Source organism: Anomaloglossus baeobatrachus, chromosome 1 (assembly GCF_048569485.1).
Source record: "Anomaloglossus baeobatrachus isolate aAnoBae1 chromosome 1, aAnoBae1.hap1, whole genome shotgun sequence".
NCBI lineage: Eukaryota > Metazoa > Chordata > Amphibia > Anura > Aromobatidae > Anomaloglossus > Anomaloglossus baeobatrachus.
In genome coordinates, this window is record NC_134353.1 from 523,970,423 (window position 1) to 523,985,075 (window position 14,653).

A 14,653-nucleotide genomic window follows, 5' to 3' on the forward strand; every position below is an offset into this window, starting at 1 on the left:
AAAAATATCAGCCTGCAGCCATCCAAGGTTGTTGCATCCCGACACTTTACCCAGCTTTTCCCGATTGCCCTGGTGCGGTGGCATTTAGGGTAATAAGGGATTAATGACAGCTGTGAGCTGCCACTAATCCCTAGATTAGTGATGGGTAGAGGTGTACGAGACCCCACACCACTAATCCTATAAGTAACAAACAGAAAAATTCTTTATTTAAAAAAAATAAATAAAAACCCACCCTCTATCACCAATTTATTAACCCCCAAAACACCCAACATAATCCACACTATGAGGTCCCAAAATGATTACAGCTCTGCTACATTGTTGAAGGCACAACATGCAGCCATAGAGCATGATCACCCACTGTGAGCGTAAGGCAGAGACTGAGCCGCAGCGATAAGCAGTGACATCACTCAGGTTAGTTGCGGTCACAGCTGGAGGTTATCATGGCCCTCCAACTGTGACCACAGGTAACCTGACCTCAGGGGACCTCAGTGAACTCAGTGACCTCACACAGGTCCCCTGAGGTCAGGTTACCTGCAGTCACAGATGAAGGGCTGTGGGATCCTCCAGCTGTGACCGCAACTAACCTGAGTGACATCACTGCTTATTGCTGTGGCTCAGTCTTTTCCTGAAATTCACAGTGTGTGGTCCTGTTCCATGATTGCGTGCTGTGCTCTCAGATCTATCAGAGCTGGAATCGGTGTGGGATCTCGTGTGGATTACATCTGACCTTAAGGGGTGTTTTCGAGGTTATTAAATTGGTGAAAGAGGGTGGTATTTTTTATATTTTATTTTCAAATAAAGAATTTTATGGGTGTTTGTGATTATTTCCTTTCACTTACAGATTAGTAATGGTGGGTCTCATAGACCCTCTCCATTACTAATCTAGGGCTTAGTGGTAGCTGTAGGCTGCCATTAACCCCTTATTAACCCAATTGCCACAGCACGAGGGCAATCAGGAAAAGCGGGTAAAGTGCTGGGATGGACACCTTTAATGAAGCTGCAAGCTACTATTTTTAGGCTGAGGGGGCCCAATAAGCATGGGTCTCTCCAGCCTGATAATTCCAGCCCCCAGCTGTCAGGCTTTGTCTTGGCTGGATATCAAAATTGAAAGGGATCGCATGCTTTTTTTTTAAAAATTATTTATTTAAATCATTTTTTTTAAAAAGCCACATGTGGTTCCTTTTATTTTGATACACAGCCAAGATACGCGCATGGCTGGGGGCTGTAGTCTGTAGCCATGGCTTTATCTGTGCTGGTATCAATATATGGAGGACCCTACACTAATTTTATTTATTTATTCATTCATTCATTCATTCATTCATTTATTTAATGATTTAATACCACAATAGATCCCCAAACAGTGTCTGTGATTCCAACCAACCACAGACACTATATGGGGAGGGGTCTGACTATAGCCAATCAGAGGTGCTGGAGAAAGGGAAAGCAGTGAATATGGATGAGGAATAATTATTGGCCACAGAAGTAGCGCAGAAGCCGCAGGGAGACTCTCTATAGCTGTGTTGCTTTAACCCTTTTGCTTCTTTTTTTTTTTTCTTCTACAGTGGTCGTACACAACCATGCCAATACTTGACATGGCTGTGATGGGCAACAAGAGGATGTTTTTTACCAACCGAACATTTACTGATTACTGATCCTTTGCAAGATTTATTGCCGACTTTTGTAGTAAATATTTGGATGTTTGATCTCGATCCGGCCAAATATCATACGATTTTAACATTTTCTGATCTTTGCCAATCAGGATCGCTCATCTCTAGTCCCAATGCGCTCCAACATTTTCTAATCAGTGTTAACATAATCAAACTGTGGAGATAGATCTTTTGGTCAATGGAAATGGTAACACCCATTGTCAATTTTTTTTTTTATAAATTTAGGAACTGGAATAACTGAGGAAAGATATAATGCAGAGTTATGATAAAAAGTGTTGAATTTAAAGAGGTTGTTCCCTACTTTTACATTCTTGGCCTATCCTTAGACCTATCTCTAATCCCACACCCCCGCCAAACAGCCATTTTTGGTGCCAGCGGCGACAGCAAGCAGCCAGAAGTACGGTATTTAGTTCTGGAGCTACCGCGTCTTCTGATAGTGGCTGTGGTCGGGTATTGTACATCCACCACTCATTCAAAGCAATAGGTGGTGGATGTGCAGTATCTGGCCACGGCCAGTATCAGTAGACAGGAAAGCTTAGGAACATGAGCATTTCTGGCCACCAGCTTCCCTCGTTGGCATCGAAAATCGACAGGGGTGTTGGACTCCAGTGGATCAGACATTGATGAGCTTTCCTAAGCATAGGCCATCAATAAAAAAGTAGTGGAAAAACTCTTTAAGTTATTTCTTGGGAAAATTGCTAAAACAGACACTTTAGGAGTATTGGTTCCCTTTAATACTCTCTTAACAAAGGACAAATTAGTACATCCTACATCCAGATCCCTGAATAAGAAGCAGACTCAAGAGCTGAGTTTGCACCTGTGTTACACAGTCAGCATCTGTCTGCAACAGCGGTGACTGTAGCCTGGTAATGTGTAACCATTTAAATGCCACTGTCAATCAATTGCAGCGTCATTTAAATGGCACAATCGCAATTGCTCACACGCACCAGCTCGCATTGGTTCTTCGTAACATAATTAAAAGGTGCCAGTGGACTAAAGGCCTCTCCATAGCTCCCCATGGTTGCCTTTATAATCCTACTGTAAAGGCTCTGGCTGGCCTTCATAAGATAATGTCATTTGACTATATACTGCAAAACAGTAGGATTGCAGTATATAGAACAAGCGATCAATCACCTGCAGCTTCAAGTACTCTTAGGTGGGTTTTGCACACTACGACATCGCAGCTGCGATGTCAGTGGGGTCAAATCGAAAGTGACGCACATCCGGCGTCACAGTCGATATCGTAGTGTGTAAATCCTTTTTAATACGATTAACGAGTGCAAAAATGTCCAAATCGTATCATCGGTGTAGTGTCGGTCATTTCCATAATTTCGGAAGGACCGATGTTACGATGTTGTTCCTTGTTCCTGCAGCAGCACACATCGCTGTGTGTGAAGCCGCAGGAGCGAGGAACATCACCTTACCTGCGTCCTGCGGCTCACGCCGGCTATGCGGAAGGACGGAGGTGGGCGGGATATTTACGTCCCGCTCATCTCCGCCCCTCCACTTCTATTGGCCGCCTGCCGTGTGACATCGCTATGACACCGCACGACCCGCACCCTTAATAAGGAGGCGGTTCGCTGGCCAGAGCGACATCGCAGGGCAGGTGAGTGCATATGAAGCTGCCGTAGCGATAATGTTTGCTATGGCAGCTATCACTAGATATTGCACCTGCGACGGGGGCGGGGACTATCACGCTCGGCATCGCAGGATCGGCTTGCGATGTCGTAGTGTGCAAAGTGCCCCTTAGGGCACTAAAAAATGAAATAAATTAAAATAAGCTTTTAAAATATAAAAAAAATCCCATCAGTCCATTGTTCTCAGCTTAAAAATGTAGAAATAAATAAAAAAAAATTACCATATTTGGTTTCGCTTTGTCCATAAAAGAATGATCTTACAAAGTTGATTAACCTGTCTAATAAACGCTGTAAAGTGAAACAAAATTGAAGTAACAGAACTACATGTTTTTGGCCTCAACACATCACTAAAAAATGCAACTAAAGCTATAAAAACATCAAATATATCTCAAAACAGACTGAATATAAGCATCAGCTCACAGCTCAGATAACAATTTCAATGTATTAGATTGGGATTTTCCATGTACTAGTTTGGAAATGAGCAAATAATGTGGGAAAGTGGACGGCAACGTCACATATCTGTCTAGGGCCCCCTTCACACGTCCGTGATACACGTGCGTGTTTGGTCCGTTTCCGTATATGCCGGAGACACGGCCAAACGTGCACCAATGTTAATCTATGATTGGGGTCACACGTGCGTTATTTCATTATGTCCGTGTGTGCGTGTCCGTGATCCATATGTGTTTGCGTTTTGCACGGATGCATGTCCGTTATCTGCACGGAGCACGCACACGTGGACACAATGAAAGTCTATGGGTATGTGCACACACGTTAGTAAACACGTATGCATCTACCTATAGTCCGTGTCCGTTTGGTGTTTTTATTTCTAGTGATGTCGGCTATTCTTTCTATTTCTGTGTATGTCGGTCAATCTCCCTGAGTCCGTCAGTCCGTCTCTCTGTCGGTCTCTCTGTCCCTCTCTCACAGTCTGTCAGTCAGTTTCCCCCCCTCTCTCATACTTACCGTTCCCCGATCACCGGCGCGGCGCTGCACGGCATTCACACTGCTGCGGCGGCTTTTACTATTTTGAAAAAGCCGGCCGCTCATTAAACAATCTCCTATTCTCTGCTTTCCCCGCCCACCGGCGCCTATGATTGGTTGCAGTGAGACACGCCCCCACGCTGAGTGACAGGTGCCTTACTGCACCCAATCACAGCAGCCGGTGGGCGTGTCTATACTGTGCAGTGAAATAAATAATTAAATAATTAAAAAAAACGGCGTGCGGTCCCCCCCAATTTTAATGCCAGCCAGATAAAGCCATACGGCTGAAGGCTGGTATTCTCAGGATGGGGAGCTCCACGTTATGGGGAGCCCCCCACCCTAACAATATCAGTCAGCAGCCGCCCAGAATTGCCGCATACATTATATGCGACAGTTCTGGGGCTGTACCCGGCTCTTCCCGATTTGCCCTGGTGCTTTGGCAAATCGGGGTAATAAGGAGTTAATGGCAGCCCATAGCTGCCACTAAATCCTAGATTAATCATGTCAGGCGTCTATGAGACACCCTCCATGATTAATCTGTAAATTACAGTAAATAAACACACACACCAGAAAAAAATCCTTTATTAGAAATAAAAAACACACACATATACCCTGGTTCACCACTTTAATCAGCCCCAAAAAGCCCTCCATGTCCGCCGGAATCCAGGATGCTCCAGCGTCGCATCCTGCGCTGCTGCATGGAGGTGACCGGAGCTGCAGAAGACACCGCCGCTCCGGTCACCTCCACGCAGCTAATGAAGACAGCCGTGCGATCAGCCGAGCTGTCACTGAGGTTACCCGCTGTTACTGGATCCAGTGACAGCGGGTAACCTCAGTGACAGCTCAGCTGATCGCGCTACTCACCTCATTTGCTGCGTGGAAGTGACCGGAGCGGCTGTGTACAGAACATGATTAAGACCTGAGCGTCGAAACACGTTGTTCTGTTGGTTCCCGACGATATAGCCTAACTTGCTGGATTTTAATATTTTCATAAATAAAAAATGGACTTTTAATTTAATTGTTCAGCGCTGGATTTTTCCTCTTTTCCTTATAAATTTGTTGGTGGCCAGACCATTCCATGCGCAGGACTTCAGGATATACCAGCAAAGTTGATCGGTGAGCTGGATTTTTCCTTTCCTTGTATGCAATCCTCAAACAGTAGGTAGAAGAGCACAAGGTCTCTAACATCCACCAGCCTCATCATGTCATGGAGTGAAGAAGAGTCCAGTGGCTCTAGTGAACTCCATGCCCAAGAGAGTTAGAGCAATGTTTTAAAATAATGGTGGCCACACAAAATATTTTCACTTCGAGGTGTATTGACTTTGGTTGCCAGTGGTTTTGACATCTCCAAATTAAGGGCACCAAATTTACACTGTTATACAAGCTGTACACTGATTACTTTACATTGTACCAAAGTGTCATATCTTCAGTGTTCTCCATTGAAAAGGTATAATAAAATATTTACAAAAATGTGAGGGGTGTACTCACTTTTGTGATATAGTGTATATTGTCTGCTATTTCAGTATTCTTCATCTTAATGTTCCTTATTATATGGGATATTTTGTCTGGTATATACAGTATCTCAGCACAAACATCATTTAGCCGTCAATCCGTGCCACTCATTTTCTGGAACATTTTCCATAAAACTATGAGACCTGCTGCTTATGGAATGAAAACAGGAAGGGCTAATTGTTTCAAGACAAGAACTATTAGTTTTCGAGTTCCGTGTATTACGTTCCATTTTTTTTTTTCATGATTACATAATGAATGGGATTATACAATGAGTGAAGTGTTTTCTAAAAGTCCAAATAATAAGTAACTGGAAAAACTGAGGCACATTTGTCCGTGGTCTTGTAAGAATGACAACTTACAAAGGGAAAACTAGGGGGCAGATTTACCAATAAACCAGTTTTGTGATGTAGGAACATTACAAGTTATATTGCGTGTCAGATGTACGCCATTATTTGCAACTTACTACTTTTCATAGCACTTTTCTTTAAAGGAGGGTTAGTGAAAGGGGTGGTGCTATTATTTACCACTTAGATTTTATTTGATGGCACATGCACAGCAAAGTGATGCCCGTAACCTTCTAAGAGGCATGTGCCCTTTAATAAATAAATAATAATCAAATGTTCAGTTTAAAGGGAACCTGTCACCAGATTTGGGGCCTATAAGCTGCGGCCACCACCAGTGAGCCCTTATATACAGCATTATAGAATGCTGTATAAAAGAGCCCAGGCTGCTCTGTATAACGTAAAAACACCTTTATAATACTCACCTAGGAGAGCGGTCCGGTCCAATGGGTGTCGCTGCTCTCCGGTCCAATGGGTGTTGCTGCTCTCCGGTCCAATTGGTGTTGGTGCTCTCCAGTTCTATGGGTGTTGCTGCTCTCCAGTCCAATCGGTGTCGCTGTTCTCCGGTCCAATGGGTGTCGCTGCTCTCCAGTCCAATGGGTGTTGCTGCTCTCCGGTCCAGCACCTCTTCTCTGCTGCAATCTCCGTCCTCCTTCTTCTGAGGCCTGTGTGCATGACGCATCCTATGTCATCCACACAGGCCGACATTGCGGTCCTGCGCAGGCTCATTTTGATCTGCTCTGCTCAGGGCAGATCAATGTACTGTAATGTGCAGGCACGATGAAAGGTTACAGACCACCCGCGCATGCACACTAACATTACTTTGATCTGCCCTGAGCAGGGCAGATCAAAATGCACCTACACTGGATCACAATGCCGGCTATTACAACAGATATTATAGAAATATTCAGCTAAATCAGTGGTTGGCAAATGATTATTTTGCTGTGGTAGTAAAGAAATATTGCTAAGTTTATAAAAGATTTCAGAAAAAGCCATTCAGCATATTGTCTTGCTTGACAACAAAACCCAATATATAAACTGACACATTTCTGAGTCACCAGTGTGAAAGATATAAGTGGACATTCACTAACCACAGAGAAGACACTGGGCTGACTCTTCACACATACATGTCACGTCAGATTTGAGAACTAGTCTAACTTGCACTCGTGTGGTTTCCTTTCCTAACTCTATGCTGATATATATATATATACAGTATATCCGGGCAGATTTATTAATAGGTTGTAAAAGTGGGGGTAACAGGTTCCTGAAGACTGTTGTAGGTAACTTATCTATGACAGCACAAAAGGCCACATACCTGGAAAGCTTTTTTAGAAATAAAAAATTGAGTGCCTACAGATCTATTACAGATTCACATGTACTTGTTAATATTTCAAGGTAGATAATTATAGAAGAATATAGCTCTGGATATAGCAATGAATTGTAATGAAATTATTTTATTCTAAACCGCAGAGAGCCAGCAAAAGGTTACAAAAAAACCCAACTTATATTTACCTTACCACTCACCTCTACAACCTCTCTGCCCCTCTACGTCACCCGTCTGGTCTTCATTGCATCAAATGATTGTTGCTGCGAGTGCTGGAATCTTCAGACCTTTCACACTAGGCTGGGATTTCTAGCTCTGATCAGGCCCAAGAAGGTTCTGTGCATGCGCGGACAAGGTCACAGTGCACATCGTGATGTCATGATGTTTTGCACGCCTCATCTGAGTAAGAAGTCCCAGCCTCTAGTGTCAGAGGCTTTCAGCATTTACAACGGTGAGGAGAAGATGTCGTGAGGACTGGACAGGTGACAGTGAGGAGCAGAAGAGCTGGAGAGGGGTGAGCGGAGAGGTTAGTATATGTATATTTTAAATGTTATGTTTATTATGCTCTGGGGAGGACATTAAACTTGAGGAGAACAGCATCATGATGATGCCTGAAAAGTGCTACAGAATATGATGACGCTATATAAACTATGCATAATAAAAAATAGTAATAATAAAAAGATCTCTGATATATCTCTAATATTTTATTTTACAGATCAAAATACAGACAATACTAAGGACCAGGGGGCACTCACTGCGAGTGGAAGAAAAGTGATTCCGGCAGCTAAATAGGAAAGGGTTCTTTACAGTTAGAGCAGTCAGACTGTGGAATACACTACCACAAGAGGTAGTAATGGCAGATACTATAACAGCTTTTAAAAAAGGGCTGGATGATTTCCTCAGTACACACAACATTGTTGGTTATAAATGATTTAGTGACCAAAATGTAGAACTGGTGGAGGAAGGTTGAACTAGATGGACTGAGGTCTTTTTTCAACCTAAGTAACTATGTAACTAAGTAACTAAATTGTATTTCTTTTCTGTAGACTGGAAATCTAGTAATAATAATAATAATCTAGTAATAATCTCAAAATCTAACCATCAAAAGGGCTACCTTCCCTATGGTCATAAAAACCAAATTACATTACATTTTATTTACTTAAAGGGGCTGTCCAAGACTCACATCTCGATAAGATATTCCTAGGAAAAGTCATCCATATGAGTTGGGTGTGGTTCTGACAGCCGGTAGCAGTCACTAAACAACATATGGAGCTGTGGTTTCCCGGCCCGTGCTTGCTTACACTCACAGGCATATGGAACAGATAGATGATCCCTGGGAATTTGAGTTTCAGACCTTCATCAATCTCATATTAGTGACCTGTTCTAAGGATAGGTCATCAATATATGAATCCCAAGTAACCCCTTTAATGGCAGTATGATAAAGAATACATTTTCTGACCATTTAATAAAATAGTTACCTCCTTGATGGCTGATTTAGTCTAGAACGCAAGTATCAAGAGAAAGCTTCTCTTATTCACACTTAAGAACTGTCTTATATAGGATCCAAGAATACATTTGTTGTGATTCTCTAGGATAACACTTAGGGGTACTTTGCATGCTGCGACATCGCTAGCCAATGATAGCGATGCTGAGCACGCTAGTACCCGCCCCCGTCGCACATGCGATATCTTGTGATAGCTGCCATAGCGAACATTATCGCTACGGCAGCTTCACACGCACTTACCTGCCCTGCGACGTCGCTCTGGCTGGCGACCCGCCTCCTTCCTAAGGGGGCGGGTCGTGCGGCGTCACAGCGACGTCACACGGCAGGCGGCCAATAGAGGCGGAGGGGCATAGATGAGCGGGACGTAAACATCCCGCCCACCTCCTTCTTTCCGCATTGGCGGTGGAGGCAGGTAGGAGATGTTCCTCGCTCCTGCGGCTTCATACACAGAGATGTGTGCTGCCGCAGGATCGAGGAACAACATCGTACCTGTCGCTGCAGCGAAATTATGGAATGACCGACACTACACAGATCACCGATTTACGCCGCTTTTGTGATAGTTTATCGGTGCATCTAGGCTTTACACGTTGGAACGTCATTACTGGCACCGGATGTGCGGCACTTTTGATTTGACCCCGACGATATCGCAGTAGCGATGTCACAACGTGCAAAGTACCACTTAGTCCCTGGTGGCTCAGTGGCCAAGCACACCTGTACATATCACACTGTTGGTGTTTACATGGCTTATAGTAGTGAATACATTAATAGAAATAGTAACTCACATTTAGAGCTGCCACATTGGTCTTGTATAGATTACCACTCTTCTTTCCAGGTGACCTGTCCTAAAACATAAATATGATAATCTATTTATTTCCATTATCTATCTGCTTGTATCACAGTATACATTAGATAGTGAAATCCCAATAATATAGCTGGCTAACTTATTAAAGGGAATCTGTTACCCTTTTGAGCATTTTCAGTTATTAATATGAGCATAAAGGTTTTATACAGCTGAAATTACTTGTAATGTCTCCTGGATGATGGCTTGTACAGTAAAATGCATCTTTTATAGCTTTAGTCTTCCAGGCTGTGGGGTGTGCGCTGCTTTGAAGGTAAGACTGCCTCTGGTCTTCATTATACAAGAGTTTTCCTCCCCAACTCTTCAGTGTGCCTTGACATCAGATGTGGAGCCGCCAGAAGTCCCACGCATGCGCATTCTGCACTGTTCTGCCCTTCTGTGGTTTCTATTATGACATTTAAAAGTATAGAGCCTGCGCACATCAAAATGAAGACAGCGCTCACCGGAGGGAGGAACATTGCAGAGGAGAGACGGCAGGCAATTTCTCACCGTGCACCTAATGTCAAAGGGACACTGAAGAGAAGGGGAGGAAGAATCCTGTATAATGAAGACTAGAAGCAGGCTTATCTTCCGAGCAGAGAACACCCCATAGCCTGGAAGTGCAAACCTATAATCATATTTTTTTACAGAACAAGCCATCAACAAGGAGACATACAGGAATGACTAATTTCAGCTGTATACAACCTGCATGCCCATATTAAGAACAAAAAACCCCTCAAAAGTGTGACAGATTCCCTTTAACATAAATAACATAAATGAAAGTTCAATTGGAATGAGCTATGTGATTTTTATTCCCTTATTTTCAGTGTACTTTGCTTACAATACAACAGTAAAGTAAGAGAAAACAGATGGAAAACACAGTGCTGCGTCAACTTTCTGGCTTTCCATAAGAAGAAAAAACGATTTGGCCTAAACAAAACAGTACTATTTTATGATAAATAGATAATGGAATACAAACCGTGTCAAAACATGTACAAAGAATACCATGATTTTGGATTAGCTGCATATATACATACATTATATATATATATATATATATATATATATATATATATACAGTTAGGTCCAGAAATATTTGGACAGTGACACAAGTTTTGTTATTTTAGCTGTTTACAAAAACATGTTCAGAAATACAATTTATATATATAATATGGGCTGAAAGTGCACACTCCCAGCTGCAATATGAGAGTTTTCACATCCAAATCGGAGAAAGGGTTTAGGAATCATAGCTCTGTAATGCATAGCCTCCTCTTTTTCAAGGGACCAAAAGTAATTGGACAAGGGACTCTAAGGGCTGCAATTAACTCTGAAGGCGTCTCCCTCGTTAACCTGTAATCAATGAAGTAGTTAAAAGGTCTGGGGTTGATTACAGGTGTGTGGTTTTGCATTTGGAAGCTGTTGCTGTGACCAGACAACATGCGGTCTAAGGAACTCTCAATTGAGGTGAAGCAGAACCTCCTGAGGCTGAAAAAAAAGAAAAAATCCATCAGAGAGATAGCAGACATGCTTGGAGTAGCAAAATCAACAGTCGGGTGCATTCTGAGAAAAAAAGAATTGACTGGTGAGCTTGGGAACTCAAAAAGGCCTGGGCGTCCACGGATGACAACAGTGGTGGATGATCGCCGCATACTTTCTTTGGTGAAGAAGAAACCATTCACAACATCAACTGAAGTCCAGAACACTCTCAGTGAAGTAGGTGTATCTGTCTCTAAGTCAACAGTAAAGAGAAGACTCCATGAAAGTAAATACAAAGGGTTCACATCTAGATGCAAACCATTCATCAATTCCAAAAATAGACAGGCCAGAGTTAAATTTGCTGAAAAACACCTCATGAAGCCAGCTCAGTTCTGGAAAAGTATTCTATGGACAGATGAGACAAAGATCAACCTGTACCAGAATGATGGGAAGAAAAAAGTTTGGAGAAGAAAGGGAATGGCACATGATCCAAGGCACACCACATCCTCTGTAAAACATGGTGGAGGCAACGTGATGGCATGGGCATGCATGGCTTTCAATGGCACTGGGTCACTTGTGTTTATTGATGACATAACAGCAGACAAGAGTAGCCGGAAGAATTCTGAAGTGTACCGGGATATACTTTCAGCCCAGATTCAGCCAAATGCCGCAAAGTTGATCGGACGGCACTTCATAGTACAGATGGACAATGACCCCAAGCATACAGCCAAAGCTACCCAGGAGTTCATGAGTGCAAAAAAGTGGAACATTCTGCAATGGCCAAGTCAATCACCAGATCTTAACCCAATTGAGCATGCATTTCACTTGCTCAAATCCAGACTTAAGACGGAAAGACCCACAAACAAGCAAGACCTGAAGGCTGCGGCTGTAAAGGCCTGGCAAAGCATTAAGAAGGAGGAAACCCAGCGTTTGGTGATGTCCATGGGTTCCAGACTGAAGGCAGTGATTGCCTCCAAAGGATTCGCAACAAAATATTGAAAATAAAAATATTTTGTTTGGGTTTGGTTTATTTGTCCAATTACTTTTGACCTCCTAAAATGTGGAGTGTTTGTAAAGAAATGTGTACAATTCCTACAATTTCTATCAGATATTTTTGTTCAAACCTTCAAATTAAACGTTACAATCTGCACTTGAATTCTGTTATAGAGGTTTCATTTCAAATCCAATGTGGTGGCATGCAGAGCCCAACTCGCGAAAATTGTGTCACTGTCCAAATATTTCTGGACCTAACTGTATATATATATATATATATATATATATTAGTACAGACCAAACGTTTGGACACCGCTTCTCATTCAAAGAGTTTTCTTTATTTTCATGACTCTGAAAATTGTAGATTCACATTGGAGGCATCAAAACTATGAATTACCACATGTGGAATGAAATACTTAACAAAAAGTTGTGAAAGAACTGAAAATATGTCTTATATTCTAGGTTCTTCAAAGTAGCCACCTTTTGCTTTGATTACTGCTTTGCACTCTCTTGGCATTCTGTTGATGAGCTTCAGGAGATAGTCACCGGAAATGGTTTTCACTTCACAGATGTGCCCTGTCAGGCTTAATAAGTGGGATTTCTTGCCTTCTAAATTGGGTTGGAACTATCAGTTGTGTTGTGCAGAAGTCTGGTGGGTACACAGCTGATAGTTCTACTGAATAGACTGTTAGAATTTGTATTATGGCAAGAAAAAAGCAGCTAAGTAAAGAAAAACGAGTTGCCATCATTACTTTAACAAATGAAGGTCAGTCAGTCTGAAAAATTGGGAAAACTTTGAAAGTTTTCCCAAGTGCAGTGGCAAAAACCTTCAAACGCTACAAAGAAACTGGCTCACATGAGGACCGCCCCAGGAAAGGAAGACCAAGAGTCAACTCTGCTGCAGAGGATAAGTTTATCTGAGTCACCAGCCTAAGAAATCGCAGGTTAACAGCAGCTCAGATTAGAGACCAGGTCAATGCCACACAGAGTTCTAGCAGCAGACACATCTCTAGAACAACTGTTAAGAGGAGACTTTGTGCAGCAGGCATTCATGGTAAAATAGCTGCTAGGAAACCCCTGCAAATGACAGGCAACAAACAGAAGAGACTTGTTTGGGCTAAAGAACACAAGGAATGGACATTAGACCAGTGGAAATCTGTGCTTTGGTCTGATAAGTCCAAATTTGAGATCTTTGGATCTAACCATCGTGTCTTTGTGCGACGCAGAAAAGGTGAACGGATGGACTCTAAATGCTTGGTTGCAACCGTGAAGCATGGAGAAGGAGGTGTGATGGTATGGAGGTGCTTTGCTGGTGACACTGTTGGGGATTTATTCAAAATTGAAGGCATACTGAACCAGAATGGCTACCACAGCATCTTGCAGCGGCATGCTAATCCACACATAAACACATCTCCAGGCTGTGTAAGGGCTGGATGACCTGGCCTCTACAGTCACCAGACCTGAACCCAATCGAGATGGTTTGGGGGTGAGCTGGACTGCAGAGTGAAGGCAAAAGAGCCAACAAGTGCTAAGCATCTCTTGGAACTCCTGGGAACTCCTTCAAGACTGTTGGAAAACCATTTCCGATGACTACCTCTTGAAGCTCATCAAGAGAATGCCGAAAGTGTGCAAAGCAGTAATCAAAGCAAAAGGTGGCTACTTTGAAGAACCTAGAATATAAGACATATTTTCAGTTGTTTCACACTTTTTTGTTAAGTTTTTATATTACACGTGTCTTAATCCAAAGTTTTGATGCCTTCAATGTGAATCTACAATTTTCAGAGTCATGTAAATAAAGAAAACTCCTTGAATGAGAATGTGTGTCCAACCTTTTGGTCTGTACTGTGTATATATATATATATATATATATATATATATATATTCATATTCAAATCCATAGCAGGCGGATGTGCAGTATTGAACTGATCATTTCTGGCTGCCTGCAGTCGCCGCCGACACTGAAAGCAGCTGATCAACGCGGGTGCCAGCATTTCCTTTTAACCAAAGTGGAACAGCCTTGCCATCACTTTCCAGACACATCTTTATGCAATCATTTTCTGTGACCATTCACTAGACCTTACATAGCAATGATTATGATGGAAGCAATAATAATGGAAATAATCATGATAATAATGATCTAAAAAGTTCAAACAGTTATGAACATTTTTGTCACAAATTGTCTCTCATGACCTCTTTACTCTTACAACACTGATTGAATATTGTAATGCACAAATATATACAGTATATCATAAAAGTGAGTACACCTCTCACAGTTTTGTAAGTATTTTATATCTTTTTATGAGACAACACTAAAAATATGACATTTTGATACAATGTAAAGTAGTCAATGTACAGCATGCATAACTTGCTATAATTTGGT

General features: G+C 42.3%; 1 protein-coding gene across 2 annotated transcripts in view; it reads right to left on the minus strand.

Annotated features, from left to right (window-relative positions):
- Positions 1-14,653, minus strand: part of LPAR1 (lysophosphatidic acid receptor 1) — a 258,209-nt gene that overhangs the window by 181,435 nt on the left and 62,121 nt on the right. The window contains exon 2 of one of the 2 annotated variants that reach the window (XM_075316188.1): positions 9,749-9,808. The exons of the other annotated variant lie outside the window; for it this stretch is intronic. The gene's annotated coding sequence lies outside the window, so the exon portion shown is untranslated. The remainder of the gene's footprint in view (positions 1-9,748; positions 9,809-14,653) is intronic. 2 annotated transcript variants of the gene reach the window in all.